This window comes from Haemaphysalis longicornis, unplaced genomic scaffold (assembly GCF_048455015.1).
Source record: "Haemaphysalis longicornis isolate Haplotype H1 unplaced genomic scaffold, Haemaphysalis longicornis Haplotype H1 scaffold_14, whole genome shotgun sequence".
Classification (NCBI taxonomy): Eukaryota; Metazoa; Arthropoda; class Arachnida; order Ixodida; family Ixodidae; genus Haemaphysalis; species Haemaphysalis longicornis.
This window is the reverse complement of record NW_027526245.1, coordinates 43,850,863-43,869,122: the sequence shown is the minus strand read 5'-3', so window position 1 is coordinate 43,869,122 and position 18,260 is coordinate 43,850,863. Positions and strand designations below refer to the sequence as shown.

Sequence of the window (18,260 nt, the reverse complement as noted above, 5' to 3'; positions counted from 1 at the left end):
TGACTTCATGCTTGAGCATATTGCCTGAGTGGTATGCAACTGGGTGCTCCCGGCCTTCTTCATCAGCCTGCTTCAAAACGGCGCCGATACCTTTGCTGGACGCATCACAGTACAGCACACAAGGTTTGGAGGCATCGTAGATGGCAAGAACCGGCTCTTCCGTGACACATTTCTTCAGCTTAGTGAAAGCCAGTTGGCAGTTTGAGTCCCAGTTCCACGTAGCGTCTTTGCTAAGGAGGCACGTCAGTGGATGGGCAATTTCACTGAAGTGAGCGATGTACCGATGATAAACATTTACGGTACCGAGAAAACGCTGCAGCTCTTTCGGGCGCGATGTTTTGGGAAACCGCAAAATCGCCTTCAGGTTGCTTCGTTTCGGAGTGACTGCGCCATTTGAAACCCTGTGTCCCAGGTACTCAATGGATGTTTGTGTGAATTGACATTTCTTCATTTTGAGCCTGACGCAGTCGCTTTTAAAAGCGTTAGAACGGCGTCGAGATGCTTCAGACGGTCGGAAAACGTGTCAGAATACACCACAATATCATCGAAGTATTTCGGGACGTGCGCTAAGCGGTGTTTTGCCAGGATGGACTTGACAGCCCGCTCAAAAGTGGCTGGGGCGTTCCGGAGACCGAAAGGCACAACAAGCCATTCGTAGTGACCAGTACGTGTCACAGAGGCTGTTTTCGGAATGTCTTCAGGGTGCATCTTCACGTGCCCGTAACCCGACGTGATGTTTAATGTTGAAAAGTACGTCGATTTCCCGATAGAGTCTAGAACATCGTCATTGCGAGGGATGGGTTGGTAGTCGGGCACAGTCACTGCGTTCAGCTTGCGGTAATCTATGCAGAAACGTGTGCGCCCTTCTCCCTTTTTCTCTGCCAGAAGTGCCGGGGCAGCGTACGGAGACGTAGACAGCCTTATTACGCCTTGCGTGAGAAGGTCGCTGACTTGTCTGTGCAGTTCGACGCTATCGGCTTCTGATCATCGATGGGGGCCCTGCGGATGGGGACGTTGTTTGTGACGGGAATGCGATGCATCTCGCTACTGATACCCCAATGTCAGTTTGTGATTTGGAAAAAAAGGTTATCATACTTGTGGAGCAGTTGCTTATGTGCAGACCTCTGAGTTTCATTTAGGTGGCCCAAATCGGAAGCTTGGGGTTCCGGTACACAAGCGTTTTTGTCAGCCGCATAACGGACTTTTGGGCGTTGAGAGTGAAATACATCATTTCCTTGGCGTAGGGTCAGGGTGTCGAGGTCTAGAAACAAGTTGAAGAGGCAGGCGCCGTCCAAGCCAAGAAGTAGATTGCTCTTCATTCCTTGCAGAACGTGCGCTTCTATTTCTGTGGTGATTTTTCCGATTTTACTTTTAGATTAACGCGGCCCAAAGTTTTGGTAGATGATGTTACTTGATCTACAGTGATGCATGAATCTCCCATTATTTGCAGGGGAAGGGTTGTCAGCGCTGCTTCGCTGATACAGGTAATTGTGGCTCCGGTATTAGGAGTAGCGCTGACTGGGTGCCCGTTAATGAGTGCATCAAAGTGAATTAACATAGCTTTGACTCGCCCTCCTAGTTTCCCTGGTTGGTAGCGAGCGCGGAAATTCTTGCGCGTCGTGGGCATTCATTGTGCCAGTGCATCTGTCGTGGCAAGCCGGCCATGGCGCAATGCCTGCATTCGGACATGGGTGCTCGGCCTGGTGTATTAGATGGACGCTAAAGGGAATTGCCGCTCGGTGAATTGATCTGTGCGTGTCGACCTGGTGGAACGTGGTGCGACTTAGCTCGGTTCACAGCAGCCTCTACTCTAAGCGCAGCTGAAAGCCACGCTGCTGGGGTGGATGGAGTAAGACCGGCAAGAGCCATTTCCATTTCAGCAGGGAGGCCGTCGATGAGCCCTTATATAAGGTGCGCGTCCTTTAGTTCAGCAAGGCGTCCCAGACACATTTTTTCATCGTTATATTCCTTGAGGCTCTGGCCCGATTTCAGGCGGAAATGAATGAACTGACGGAATGGATCCGCGATGGCGCTTGCGAACCGTTCGGTTATGCATGCAACGAGGTCCTCCCAAGCTGTGCCAGTGTCAAACACCTCGGTAAGGTACCAGCGGAAGGCCTCACCTTCAAGGTAATCGGAGAAATTGCACAACTTGCCTTGCTCGGTCCATGCAGCGGCCGCAGTCTTCACCTCGAAGAGTCAAAGCCACTTGTCAAAGGGAACATCGTTGCTTGCTCCCGAGTACTTGGGGATGGTGATGGCTTTCTTGAATGTTGTCATGATGCGAGGTTGCACGGTAAAGCCTGCCGGCTAGCGTAACGCTGGATACATGGCGTCCGTCGAACCAACACCTTTATTACCAACTTATTCTTCATCATCCACCACTATCATACCGCACCGTCTCTTGGTGGCTAATCTCCCATTCCGGCCAACTGCCCTGCATCATCCATCTGCGGGACGTCACACACACACACATTATATATATATATAATAGCGGCCACGATTGTTGCCGATGTTCCAGCAAAGACACTAGCTTGATGGAGACAAGTCTTTCCTGAAAGGTTGGCAACAGTCACGGTACCTACAATAATGGATTTTTTTAATATATTCCTATATATAAAAATATATTTAAAACTACATATTTTGTTATATATTTACATATACACCGTTGGGAATGTATATCAGAACATGTGTGCTTTATCACGAAAAGAAAGCGTTTTTTTCGTGCTTCTTTGGACTACACGGAGGTACGCTGGTTAAAGACCGAATGCTTGGAGTAGTCATGATAAGAGTAAATGATCTTCATAACACGAACCACCGCCTCACGTATTCTCTCAGGTTAGAGTTCGCGGAAGCCTAAAATTCAGTTATTATTCCCATTACTGCTGCCGGTTATCAGCTTATACAAAGGCGGAATAGCAAGTGGTCCCTGGTGTTTGTGCCATACTGTGAGAAAACGTGCAAGAACCCAAAAAAGCGAGCCCTCGTACGCTGGTGAAATCAGGCTAAAGAATTACCCGCGGAATGCAATAACATTCACAGCAACCTGCGACACATGCTGAAGGGAAGGACTGGGAGCTATACGGATACTACTGCATAGAGATCTTGGTGAAATAATATCTTTGTTAAGGTTAACAAGCTTGGATCAATCTCATTCGAGAATAAGGGGACATTGCATTCTCCTAAATGTGGCTGAAATAAATCTTTCCCGACATTGCGGAGGGATATGGTTGAACTTCGGCTTTTACTTGCAATTAGGAGTTTGTAAGGGCTTACTCTCTACAGTAGGTCTTCTGCCCTTTATTGAACTTTCAATTATGAGAAAAAAAATTCTCTAGAAATTGAAGGTCCAAAGCACATTAAAAAGCATACTTCATAAACCTAAACGATAGCGTGAAATATTCCCGCGGCCCTTTGATCCTAATATGTCGTAGAAATAAATTTGTAAATCATGTAGAAGGTCTAAAAACATAACGAGCTCCTTCAGTTTGAAAGTAGGGTGGGAATGGAAGAACCAATTTTTCTCAGTGACAACAAAAACCACCAAAGAGAAAACAAAAACACTTTTGCATAAATGAAAACACATTGGCAGAAGGGAACATGCCAAGCCGTCGTTTGGCAAATACCTAACCTGTTATTTTGCTGTGCTTTACCCGAGCGCGAAGGTTTCCTATACATTATTGCGGATCATTCTTTTTCGACTATCTAGAACATTTACGTTTTTGTAAGGCTTCCTCTGTTCTGGGCAGCAAACGACTTGCGACCTACCCAAGCCACGTTAAAAGGGCAATTTTTCAGCTAGAGTGAGTGGATGCAACTTCATATGACATTATCCGAAGGAAGACACTGATCTGCTCAGATTGTTTCATTACATACCAGGACACCGGTGCCCGCAAGCTTGCGCTATCTGCGAAATGCGAGCGAACCTCAATATTAGGTCTTTTGGCACCACAGGGCGGCAATGAACACATTATCCGTGGCGAATACCCACGAGCTGACATGTGGACTTCATGGCAGCTATCATAGCCGTGAATGGAGTGTGTGGACGAAGTTTACTTTGCCGCAACGCGTTTCAGTGTACGCCACCACCAACGGCGAACATCAGAAAATACAAGCGTCGCCTAAAACAAGTAATAAGAGCTGTTGGCTCAATGCAGCTATCTTAACTACTAGGGCAGTATCAGCCAGCAAGGAACTTGTAAAAACTTGTGCACCCCTCCGTCAATAACTACGAAGGTTGAACTCGAAGATTTCTTGTGAGATATGTTTTTTGTAGTGTAGGTTTTCTAAACTGCCTCGGTCATTACAAAATGCAGCGGTGTGACAGATTCTGACTTCCAACTTGAAGGTCCCAGGTTCGATGCCGAACCGAAAGCGTTCTTCCTTTCACTTCAGCGCTTTCGTGTTACAGACCCCATCAGTGAGAGAACTGACGCTTTGCTCTAAGAAAGGCGGGGCAGAGGATGGCGAACCGTGTGACGCGGTCAAATGATCTGCTGCCTTCTCAGGTGAGCTGATCTTCGACGGACGTATAAACAATGCCTCCGCGTTGAGAACATTGCTGTTAGTTTTGCTCGAAGATTGAAGTTATTTAACTAGGGAAGTTTTTTATTGATTTTAATGATTCAAACTCGTTTCAGCCCGGCTAAATAACCCTACTAGATAGGCCTCTCTTGATACAGTGTTAGCTTTACGCGCTGGGAGCTGAATATGTAAATAAACAATAAAACTATACCTATGATAATCAATTTCTGTATGTAAGCAAAGAATATGCACTGTGCTTTGTTCGACCAGATTTTCTTGGTGTGCGATATTCATGCATTCGGTTGCTTTGCCAAAGTCACATATGCCGTAAAACGCGTAACAAAGCAAACGACAATGGGTGTTAGAGATTTAACAATCCAGAGAAAAACAAAGCCTCAGGCATTCACGCGCCTTTTTCGGTGCCATTCTGTAAAACGTAACACTAGCAGAGGCGACAGCTCAATGTCGGATCGGCGAACCTGCGGGGGTTAGAAAAATGGAGTTGCTGCTGACTGCTCTATTTTACCAATTCTAAAGAAGCCTAAAGCAATTTTGGTTTCGTGCCTAATGTTTTTTTTTGTGTTGTTTCGTGGCTCAATTGATTGTATCCTGCTGGTCTTAAGGGAATATAAGTGGGTGTTGAAAACAATCACCTGCACTGTGGCCGTATTACGCAGCTACCGTCCGCGAAATTGTTTTGCAATGAGAAACCAAGTCAGGGCTTTGTTTATTACCCTCCAAGGAAATACTGAAACATATTTTGCTTCTCATTCTCACCCTATTGCTTTCTGGGTGCAGTGATTGTAAAAAACGTGACGAAATTGTTGTTTCAGAGAATGTGGAGTCATTTATCAACATGAAATCGTTCTTCTTATGGTAACAAATGAAACCCAAGGCAGAAAAATTTTCCCATCGCATTTGGTGTGGAGCACAGGAATCTAAAATGCAAACAATGAGTCGCACAAATGTAGATGTTTTCCCAGCGTGTTCTTCCGCAGCCTTGTCCACAACAAAAGGGGAAGTTATCTTCGGCCGAATGTGGAACTCCAATAGCGACTTCCATATTTATAAATAGCGGCTGTTACCATCAGCCAAGGTACCAAGCTAAACAAGAAGGCTAAGGTGTCATAAGAAATATTCACAAGAAAATCGGGGTTTGAATATCTTTTGATGATCAAAAGATAATAGTGGCAAAGCTTGTGGCTGACCACTCTGGTTTTTGCAGAAACATTTACTGCGGCACAGAAAACCTAAAGTGTGGGCTGCCTCTTTGAGGTAAGCAAGCCGCGAGCGATCACGCCTAATCTAACCCGCTAGAGCAAGCGTTTCTGAGCCCCGATCTGAGAGCTGGTCAGCAGGTAAACAAAAGAGCGGCAGCAGAGCAATCTTATTGACTTTCTTAGAAAGCAACACTTCAACGCCGTCACCAGACAACTCTATGAGGCGTCAGGCCCTGGGGGATAGCCAGTCAATATTTACACTAATTTAACAATGGTTTAGCGTGCATTCCAGGCAGATGTTTTACACAAAGTGGTGCACTCTCAGCGGCTGTGCTCAGTACAGGGTGTATCTGGAATTTCTCCCACGTGGGATCCTGTGCCATAACTGTACTGCTTTTTAGGTCAACAAATTTTTCCGTGGTTTTTTCATCATAATGCTGTTGCGGAGACGGCATATTTGCAGAAGAAATTAAAGGCCGAAAACAGGTACACATGTTGACTTCAAAAATACGTTCCGCGTCTTCTGCCAGTTATCCAAATTCATTTTACAGGTGTCTCTGAAACCTACACGAGTAGAAACAAAAGAAATCCGCAATCAACATGAACATCACCAAATGTGCGTTGGGCTGAACTTCCAATCAGGTGCTCTTGTAGCACAGCGGACTCGCACTTTTGTCACACTACCCAACACCCCACATAACACACGACATTGCTCTGAAAACCAAAGACCATTTACGTATGTTTGTATAATATTACTCGCTAATGGGTATAACTTTATAAAAAGCTAATCATGCACCATGTAACAGGTAGGTATTAGATAGCAGCCCCACACACACCGACTAACGTGCCTAAAAAACTTGATGTAGTACTCTATACAGCGTAAGAGAATTGAGGAAGGTAAGCGAGCCTGTATGACAGAAACGGCAGGCGTGCAAATTAGGCCAAAATTGTTTACATCGCATACAAAGTGAAGGCAAATGCACCGGTGAAACTGGTCCACACCCCTACAACAATCATGCACCTCAAAAGTCATACCTTTGAGCTTTCCTTCTGTTAGGTAGATTATGTCGAACGAGCAATCCCGAAATATAACAAAGGGACATTGGCATTGAGGTGTCCGACTCTGACATTCGGTGATGAACAAAAGAAGTATGCGGCACTTGCTGGCATTCCTGCTTTTACACCATCCCTAAAGTTTTTCGCAATCCAACATTTTTCACAAGGACCAGAGCATCTGCAAGGAAATAAAATGCTGTTGACACATCAGCAACAGGTGAGTCCAAAAAATGGGCCTCGATTAGTTTTACTACCATTCCTGCAGTTTCAGAAGGCTGAAGCAATGTCAACAAAGAAGGAAGTGCTACTATCCAGCCGAATCAAAATACACAAGCAGCAAGGCACTGCACTTGTTAACATTTCAAACTTCTCAGTCGCATTTGTTCCAAAACTAGTAAGCGTCTGCTCAATAAACTGAAGAAAAAACATACAGCTACCATGCAGTTCATTGTTCACACAAATGCTTTAAAAGTCTGCTAGTACACTGCTGATGTTCTCTATACAGAGCAGCGAAAACATATACAGCCACAGATATCCGATGTGAAGAGAGAGTTTTCCCTGTTTCTGTGGTTCCGTGCGTTTCTTCGGAAAACTTTTGTAAATTTTGCAATTTATAAAAAAGTATACTGTACTACGTTATGAAATAACTGGCGATATCACAGTTAAGAAAAAAGCTTACGCTATTATAGCAAAAACTTCAATCATTCTACATTATAAGGTGCACCGATGATTTGATTGATTGATTTTGGGGTTTAACGCGCCGACGCAACGCAGGCGATGAGGCGCGCCGTAGTGGAGGGCTCCGGATTAATTTTGACCACCTGGGGATCTTTATCGTGCGCCGAAATCTCGTACACACGGGCGTTTTTGCTTTTCGCCTCCATCAGAAAAGCGGCCGCCGCGGCCGGGAATCAAACCCGCGACCTGTAGTGGCGACAATCACTCAGTGTTCCAACATAACAAAACAGTAAAACAAGACTACAGAATCTTGAAGGACTCAACGATTAAAAATATTTGCAGTGTCGCTGTTGCAGGATAGCCAGTGGGAGTCCCCGCCGCTCAACGTGGATGGGGTTAGCAATCGCTCATCAATGACCGCGGAATTGTTGAAAATTTGGCCTCGTATCCGCGTCAGCAAACGGAACATGAGTGGTATAACAGACTAATTTAATGCCAGCATTGCGCCGCGCTACGGCACGCGGCTTCCGAAACAGGTGCCGAGCCACCATGTAGTAATACTGAAGTTGGTTTCAAGCCACCTACGAGGCAGACGTGAATTTCCAGAGAGAGAGAACAGTCGAAGAACGGTTGAAGTTCAACTTGAAAGCACGGAGGTTGCAGGTAAATATGAATACCAACAGAAACGGCAGAAAATCCAGTTTGAATAATGTTGAAATGGCAGACCTAAGGATTCGGAGGTAAGAGTGCATTTGTTCATGTGCTGCAACAAAATCCATTCGCAGTCGAAAAACACAACAGAAAAATACGACAGAATGATCCTGTGAGGAAATGGGACATTCTGTAGTCTGTAGTAAATCCTGTCCTGTAGTCTGTAGTAAACCCTGTCCTGTAGTCTGTTGTAAATCCTGTCCTGTAGTCTGTAGTAAATCTTGTTCTGTAGTCTGTAGTAAATCTTGTTCTGTAGTCTGTAGTAAATCCTGTCATGTCTGTTTTCGTAGTAAATCCTGTCATGTCTGCTTTGTAGTAAATCCTGTCATGTCTCGAATTTCAACTTGTTTTGCATAAGAAATTTACTTCCCTTGATGTTTTTTCTCTATTAGGTACCTGAAGTATGCAGGATATTCTTAACAATTTTAATAAAAATATGACCAACAAACATAAGCATTGGGGGGAATTCTTGCGTTTCTGGAACAAGCTTAAAATTGTTTTCAGTGAATAACTGATTTCTGAAAGCTGTACCAAAAGGCAATGTAAGCAATGCAACAAGTGGTACACTCATGCATGCAATACAAAAGTTTGATTTTACGCAGACTGCACGTGCCTGATGCTTGTGCAGTCGCGGAAACTCGTGCACACGTACACTGCACACGCGGGAACTCGTGGATCCGGCAGCCACTGGAACGTAACGCTGGAACACGCCGGAGACCACGCGGTCTCCAGCGAATAGCGTGGCCGATGCTCGCGCTAGGCCTTTTTGCTTTAATAGCCGTGCAATTACAAACCCGCTTAGCTGTTAACAAGAAATACAGAAGTCCTTCCTTCAGGGACAGCTAAGTAGCGCTACAAAATTTAGCTAGACTCATTTCTGCACTTTTCAGGTGATTTGGCCGTGCTTCTGAAGCAGGGCCAAATCGCGTTCCGTCAATGACGCTGAATCTGTTCATGAAAGCAAATTTATTCTCCCGGAAAGAAAAAAAAATATTAAACGAGAATGGACAATAACCGTTAGAAAACTCGTTTCTTATATTAGTTAGGACTATTAAAACACAAGCAAACAAATATTTCTCGAACCTGATTTATTTAAACAGCAAAACGCGACAGAACGTGAGAAAATTAAAAGGGAAAGTCAATCTTTAGCTGGAATGCTTGTCTTGGTGACCCTTGATTCGTTGACAATGCATTCGCACAGCAAAACGTGGCAGGGTATTCTGTGGCGAAAAGCGCACGTCTCTGTGGTGCTGCACTATCTCAAAGAGTATCCACGCACGATACCTGCCGAAGTCACGCAGGGGTCATTGCAAGTTCAGTCGATTGTCGACGCACATTGCACGTATTCGAAATCACACTGCCTGCGAAATTCGTCGTATTCACTCGCATCAATGTGCCAATAATCCCAAGCACCACGGTTAGTCGTCGCTAGAGGAGTCCTCACTTCGAGATGCTTGAAATTCGGACCACTGATCTTGCTTTTACCACAGCTTCCGAAGCTTCAAATGTTGCTGCTGATACTTCGCGGAGACATAAGATGCATGTTTTTACAAAAAAGGTACGCGTAACTTCAGCTAGGCAAAGCGCCGATGATAAATGTGAACGAGCCACTCGGGCACGCAGCCACCGCCAAATTTTGACCGAAAGACAAAAAGCAGGAGGGAACAAAGAAGGGTAAGGAGGGAACCGGCCGATCACGAGAACTTGTTTCCGCGAACCCCTCCCTACCCTTCCCATTTCTTCGTATTGTGGTCCCCCACCACGCGAGTGCTTTCGCACGACATTCCTTCAGGGGTGACGATGCTTCCCCGAACTTCTTCCGAAGGGCCGGCCGGGCTAGAGCGAAGGTGTGCGTTTTCTTTCCCTCTACATTTATTTTTTTTAACACAACTTGGTAATGGAACCGGTTCACTGGCGCCGTTTCTTTTTTTTTCACACATGTAGCGGCAACTGGTTAGCTGATTTAAAAATCTTATTTTAACTATTTAGGCTTGATTGGACACATGGTTCACGTTAAAATAAACAAATTGCTCGCTGAGAAAATAAAACAACAGCACACAGATTGAAACAATGGGGCTCTCAAGGACACCCCGAAATACATGTCAGAATGTGCACTGCAATTATTACACCACGTCTTTAAAAACACGTCTTGCTTGTCCTTTGTGCGTCCGTTTTGCCGACAGGCTACCGTTGTTGCCTCATTGTTTTATCAAAGATTGTCCACAGTACAATATATGCAATTGCAATTCACTCAAAGAAGCCAAGGAATTTCCGAAGTTCTTTATGTATCCGTTTCTTTGGTTATGGGGCTACGCTTAGATGTTCCATCATTAGAGTGATTTGTGCTAAGTTGCGTTGTTAATTGGAAATTTGTAGCGACGGTTTTTTTTAAACACGGCCAGAATGCTACTGGCAGCAATGCAACAAACGTTCATTACAACAGACACTTGCAATGCAATTGAACGAGTACAACAGACATTTCTGTAGTACAACAGAAATGTCCCATGCAACAGACATGTTGTAGTTTTACTACAAAGGTTTTTGTAGTGGGACTACAGAATGTCTGTCGCATGATAGATATGTGTGTTGTACTGCATGAATTTCGGTCGTACGACAGACATTCTGTCGTCATACTACCGAGACTCCTGTCTCACAACCGACCATCCTGCATTCCAACAGAAATTCCAGTTGTGCGACGGAAATGCCTGTCGTAGGACAGATTTTCTGTAGTTGTACTACAGAAATTCCTGTCGCACAACAGACCATCCTGTAGTCTCAACAGAAATCCCTGTCGTGCGACAGAAATGCCTGTCGTTGGACACATTTTCTGTAGTTGTACTACAGAAATTCCTGTCGCACGACAGACCATCCTGTAGTCCCAACAGAAATCCCTGTCGTGCGACAGAAATCTCTGTCGTGCGACAGAAATTCCTGTTGTGTTTCTCGACTGGGTACAAAACACAGAAAAGTATAATGTACCACAATGTTTTTTTTTTGTTGGTACCAAAAGGACGAGGCTGAGATAAACGGTACCAAAAACCTGCAGCTGTTTCAAAAACACAACCTCACCAATCACAAATTAGCCGCTGAGTGGCAACATACAGTGTGACCTAGTAATGGCAGCGTCTGTAGCAGCGGCGCAGCGCACAGATGACTTCGAACGATTGCGCATGAACGCGGCGTCTTTGGTGCAATCAGGTAGACGTTGGATACTGAACGCTAAGAGCAAGGTTTAAACTAAGCCTTAGAGGACCTACCGGGCGAGAAACAAGTTTTCTTTCCAGACTCTAGTGGTCCTCCGTTAAGTGGTCCACCTAAACGGTCCACGTAAACACGTGAACGGGTAAGTATTTAATAAGGTTGGGCGGTGTTACTTAAACACTGCACCTCGCAGAAACTTTCGCACATGGCACCACTTGGAATCACGAAGTAAGTGAAAAGGACGCTCCGGTAGGTCGGCTTCTGAATTCATTATACATGGCGGCACTTACTAGTGACGACCGGGATAGGAAGCAGAGAAACACTACCGGACGTTCAGAAACGGTGGACAAGCCCTAGTGCGCAAGTGTTAACTAGACTTGAAGAAAACAAAGAAAGTAATTTTTCGCCGGATGAGGCATCATGATTTACTCGAAAACAAAGTTCACTGACACAGTTCTCGGAGGCGTTGTAGCTTGCGCGGTCTTCACTGTCCTTGCCGTTTTGGTGGGCTTGTTGCACAGTGGTAATCTGCAGCTCTTATTTGAGCAGCACTGATAATGCTGACAACGATCGATAAACAGCTGCAGTGGCATCGTAATCTGCACGCCATATTTTCACAAGATGCTCAAAGATGCGAGCTTAATCGAAACAACCGGCAATCGGTGCTGGCTTTCATTACATAAAAACAGCGCTTTAACGACACCTTCCATGGTGCCAGCTTAAACTCGCCAGTTGTTGCTAGCGAGGGGTGGTCGCCGTGCAAATATACAGCAGATGAAGGTAGGGAAGGACAACCAGAAAACATTACCGTTATCATGAGCTTGCTTATTTTATGTTGGCACAAACAAGAAGCGGCGCATCGCGCAGGAGACAGATAAATGCCATCTGAAAGCAAAACTCTCGTCCCGCGAGAAGAAGCCAGAGCTCAGGTAATGCGAGGCAAAACAGGGCGTCGCATACATTTTCCTGACATTATGTTTTACGGTTCACAACACAAGAATGGCTTTAGGTGTACTTGATGTTTTATTTCTGTGGCAGGGAGACATTCCACCGCCATGCCTGCATGGTGCTGCTATGTGTTCACTTTTAAATGGCACTGCACGACATCCTAGTCCTGGCAAACCTTTGCAAAATGTTTTGGCTTCAAAACGGGAGGCTAATAAAACCAGACTGGAGTACGTACAGACACCATCAAAAGTTTGCGGACAAGGAAAATGGCAATGTTTGGTTATTTCTGTTTCTGTAGCATTCCGACAGACGGCTGTGTTCGTGTCACACGTCGTATAGTTACTGAAGTAATGAAACATACGTCACATAGTACCCCCGGCTGCCGAGCGGCACATAAACCAGAATTGGAGTTTTCGTGGTCCGCAAAATTTTTATCGTAGGTGTACATCACCAAAGTTATGTAGTAGTATCTGTTTGTTTTATGGCGCAAGGGCAACGATGGCCAAAGAGCGCCAATGCAATGGTTGATCATTTTGAATGATGTTTAATAAAATGGTGCTGTAAATGTGACGATTTTAAGAGAGGTTAGTGTGGGGGGTTTATAGAGCCCCTCATTTAAAACAGCAATAAAATTGGGGAAATGGGAATGGCAGGGTAAGAATGTAAAAAATAAATAGACACTCATAGCGTCCTCCCACTCTGAGGGGCCCCGAGGTTACACATGGTATGATATGCGGTTTAAAAAGCCAATGTCTCCCAGGTAAGCAAAAAGGCGTTTACTTGGAATTAAGGGTTGATCAGCTAAAAACATCGAGGGATGAAGAGGAATCATGTGAGTGTAGAGTTCCCGGAAGTGCTTTTTCCTTGCCTTGTGGAAGTACCCACACTCAACTAAGACATGGCTGACGGATAGGCGATGTCCGCACCTGTCGCATTGTGGCGGTGGTTTGCCCTGCAGAAGGTGCGAGTGAGTAGCGTATGTATGACCTATTCGTAATCTGCACATGTATACTTCCGTTGTTCTGTTGTGTTTTTTAGTGTAGTAGCTGCCTAATTGGGGTTTTATAGTGTGGAGTTTGTTATCTGTCTGAGTGTCCCAGTGTTGCTGCCAGCGTTGTCGGATTGCCTTTCGAATGAATGGTTTCCAGTCAAGATAGGGAAGCTGCTGAACGTCGACGCTGCAGCGAAGTGCTGCCGCACCGGCGCTCTGGTCTGCGAGTTCATTACCAGGAATGCCACTGTGTCCAGGCACCCAACACACAACTATGACCTGTTTTAAAGCGTAGGCTGCCATTATCTCTTTAACTAACCTGTTCAGCACAATGTTCCTACTTGGTTTTCCATAATGCAGTGCTGTCACAACACTCAATGAGTCTGTGTATATAATGGATTGTTGTGTCTTTGTTTGTATTATGTGTTCTAGCGTAATTAATATAGCATGTGCCTCAGCCGTAAATATACTTGTGTTTCTGTTTAGTGTCCTTGTGCTGGCAAAGTTGGGACCGTGTGCAGCACATGCCACAGCAGTGGCAGTTTTGGAGGCATCTGTGTAAAAGGCAGTGTACGGGAATTTGTTTTGCAAGTGCAGGAAGTGTTGTCGGATGAGTTGTGCGGGTGAATGTTTTTTGTAAATTTCCTTGAACGACATGTCACAGGTGACAGGGCGCAGTTGCCAAGGCGGCATGAACTCAACGAAGTCAGCTTTGTAAGATTCTGATAAAATAACCCCAAGTTCCTCCGCATCCACCTTCACTCGGATAGAGAAAGGCAGATGAAGCGACGGACGGTTCAAAAACAGCCTTTCGGACGCTTTGTTTTCAAGAATAGCATTTAGCGGATGACTATTTAAGGATGTTGCCCTTACGCAGTACAAAAGTGCCATGTATGTACGCTGGTGCTCTAAGCACCACTGATCCGTTTCTGCATAGAGGCTTTCAATAGGACTCGTCCGGAAAGCCCCGGACGCCAGGCGGAGCCCCAAGTGCAGCATTGCGTCCAGCATTTTTAGAGCTGTTTTTGAAGCAGACCCATACACTACACTTCCATAGTCTATACGGGACCTGACAAGACTGTTAAAAACACGTAAAAGGCATGTTGTATCTGCACCGTATGACTGGCGGGAAAGGACTTTTAAGATGTTCATAGTCTTCATGCATTTCATTTTAAGTTGTTTAATGTGTGGGATGAATGTAAGTTTATCATCTAAAACTACTCCAAGAAACTTGTGTTCTCTTTTTACGGGTATGTCAACTCCCTTAAGTTGTATGGTTGGTTGCAGATGGATCCCACGCTTCCTGGAAAAGAGAACACAAGTGCTTTTCTGCGGATTTAGGGTAAAACCATTTTTGTCTGCCCACTTGGCTAGTCTGTTCACAGCAACTTGGATCTGCCGTTCACAGATAGAGGAGTTGCATGACCTGAAGCTGATGTGAACATCGTCTACATAGATTGAATAAAAAATGGTGGGTGGCAGTGCTCTCCCTAACGTATTCATTTTTACAATGAAAAGTGTGCAGCTAAGTACTCCACCCTGGGGAACACCATTTTCTTGTGTATACGTCCTGGATAATGCTGCACCAACTCGTACCCGGAATGTTCTATCTGATAAGTAGCTTTCCAGTGTGTTCAACATGTTTCCACAAATGCCGAAAGATTTAAGGTCATGGAGGATGCCATACCGCCAAGTGGTGTCATAGGCCTTTTCGATGTCAAAAAATACAGATATACAGTGCTGCTTATGGGCAAAAGCTTCCTTAACATAAGATTCAACAGCTATAAGATTGTCAGTTGTTGACCTGCCCAAGCGAAAGCCTGCCTGGCAGCTATCAAGGACACCATGATATTCCAAGAAATAGATAAGCCGTCTATTGATCATCTTCTCAAAGAGCTTGCTCAAGCAGCTTGTCAAAGCAATAGGGCGATAGCTTGTCACAGAAGAGGCATCCTTCCCCTCTTTCAATATAGCCAACACAATTGCCTCTTTCCAAGCATGAGGAAAGTACCCAGCACACCATATCTTGTTGTACAAGAAGAGAAGAGTATTGAGGGTATCTATGTGCAGGTGCTGAATCATTGTGTATGTTATTTTATCAGCTCCTGGCGCCGAAGCACGGCATGTGTTGAGGGCTACCATAAGTTCCTGCAGCGAAAAAGGAGAGTTATACCCATCATTAGATTTCTTGTGGTCACGAATACGCTTTCTTTCAATAGATTCTTTGTATCGCAGGAATGTCTCAGTGTAGTGGGAGGAGCTGGAAATATGTTCAAAGTGCTGTCCCAGGGTGTTTGCTTGGTCTTCAAGTGTATCGCCAGTGGTGCTGACAAGAGGTGTGACATATGTTTTCTGCCCCTGCAGTTTCCGTATCCTGTTCCAAACTTTGCGCGCATTTGTATAGGAATTTATTGATGATAGAAAAGACCTCCAACTATCTGTTTTTGCCTGACGTCGGATTCGCCGTCCCATGGCTTTTGCGCGCTTGAAGGAAATTAGGTTTTCTGTAGTAGGATACCTGCGGAGGACCCCCCAGGCCTTATTCTGAGCATTTCTGGCCTTCTTGCAATCGTCATTCCACCAGGGCCTCTGAAGATTACGTGTGGTACCGGAGGTCTGGGGAATAGAAACGCTAGCAGCATCAAGTATATGTGCTGTGATAAAGAAGCACGCTTCATCAATACCTAAGTGTGTTATTGATGTGTAAGTAAGTTTCGACATCTCTTTAAACGTTGCCCAGTCGGCACCAGCTTCTTTAAACTTTTCATGTGAAGTGTAACTGTAGGGGCATTTTTCTAAATATCTGAGGGTGACTGGGAAGTAGTCGCTCCCGTAGAGATTCGTACCCACTTCCCATTCGATGGATGGAAAAAGAACGGGGGAGCCTATAGCAAGATCAATGTGTGAATATGTGTGGTGTGCTATATTGTAGTATGTCGGCTGCTTTTTGTTAAAGAGACAAGCTCCGGATGACAAGAGAAAGTTTTCTATCAACCGGCCCCGGGAATCTGTGCGTTCCGATCCCCATAGTGGGCTGTGCGCATTAAGGTCACCAACTAGTAAAAACGGTTCTGGCAGTTGATCTATAAGGGACTCAAATTCGTAACTGGACAGACGATATTCAGGGGGAATGTACAGTGAGCAAATTGTTGTTAGCTTATTGAATATAATTGCCCGAACAGCAACCGCTTCTAGGCCGGTGCGCAAATGGATAGATTGACAAGGGACAGCTTTTTGTATAACTATTGCCACACCACCAGAGCAGTGCGAGCAGCTGTCTCTGTCTTTTCTAAATACTGAGTATTGGTTTAGGAAGTTGGTATGCTTAGAGTTCAAGTGAGTCTCTTGTAAACACAGGATAGTTGTTTGAGTTTTGCGTAGGATTTCATATATATCATCTAGGTTTTTAATTAATCCTCTACAGTTCCACTGCGTAACTATTTGTGATACCATAAATGTTTAAAGAAGATTTTGGCTGGTGAAGACTAGGGATGGATGTATCACCTACCACACTCAGGTATGATCTGGGCCAGTGACACGGGGGGCTGCTGGCTTTTTTCCCCGCCCCGCCATGGAGCGCTGTTCTTTCACCGCCTTTGGTGCTGGCCGAGACGGTGCCATGTCCATGTCCTCGTCTGAGTGCTGAGACAGCGACGAGATGGAGTCCTTGCGGCCTCCGACACGGAATATGTTCGAAGTGGTGGAAGGATTTCCTCCCACCATCGTTTGTTGCGTGTTGGACGCAGAGGCGGTCGAAGGACCCGCCACATCTACATCCATGGCCACCTGAGGTCTGGTAGCCGGAAGAAGGGGACCAACGGCAGAGCCGTCACTCCTGGCGTTCGTGGCCGACGCAACACTTGCGGGTGCCACAGGTGTTGCGTCAGCTGGTTGGGCTGCCTTAGGCAGCACTTTGGGGGGCTGGGGCGGCACCAAGTCTGCTTCGCAGTACTGGGTGGCCGCAGTGACAAGACGCCGCTCCGCCCCCCGGCGAGCTGCGTCGGCATACTTCGCAGAAGCAAAGGCGCTGAGCCTTTTCCGCGCTTCTAAGTAAGAGATGTTCTCGCTAACTTTAAGATTTAGTATTTTCTTCTCAAGTTTGAATGTTTCACACGTCCTTGAGTAAGCTGTGTGCGGCCCACTGCAGTTCGGACACTTAATCAAAGTGCTGTTGCAATTCTCTTTGGCGTGGTCGTGCTCTGAGCACTTTGCACACGTTAAACGCCCACGGCAGTTGTTAGTACTGTGCCCATAACGTTGGCACTTAAAGCACCGACGCGGGTTGGGGATATATGGTCGGACGGTACATCGAAGAAAGCCTGCATTCACAAATTCGGGTAAGGTACTGCGGTCAAAGGTGAGGACAACATGTTTGGTTTTGATTTCCTGATTTTCTCGACGCATAGTGATCTTCCTTACTGCAATGACGCCCTGGTCGCGCAGGCCCTCGAGGATGTCAGAGTCAGTTTCATTGCAGAGATCAGATTCGGATATCACACCTTGGGATGTATTTAGCGTTCGGTGGGGAGTGACTTTGACTTTCAGGTCGCCAATGAGGGTTTGTTCAAGAAGCTTTTTTGATTGTGCCGGGTTGTTCACTTCTACAAGGATCTCTCCAGAGGTCAGTTTCTTGGCTTTGTAGTGTTTTCCCACAACACGTTCAATGCACTTAGCTATTAAGAAAACGGATGTAGATGTCACTGGCTTTGTATTGTCTTCGGATGCAATGATCAAGAACCGGGGAAAGTTGTCAGGTATTTGGAATGATAGGGCAGGCAATGGGGTTCGCTTCGGTGCGGCCCCTTTTGGGGGGCCGATCAGTGGGTTTAGAAAATTTTGAAAGAACCATGCAGCATGGAAAAAAAGCAGGGAACGGGGGTACTTCCTTCGCTCGGTTTACCCTGATGCCGAGAGAGGTCCCGGAGCTCCCT

The 18,260-nt window shown here is 45.6% G+C and overlaps 1 pseudogene; it reads right to left on the bottom strand.

The window, feature by feature from the left end:
- Nucleotides 1-18,260, bottom strand: part of LOC144164876 (uncharacterized) — a 128,875-nt pseudogene that overhangs the window by 84,853 nt on the left and 25,762 nt on the right.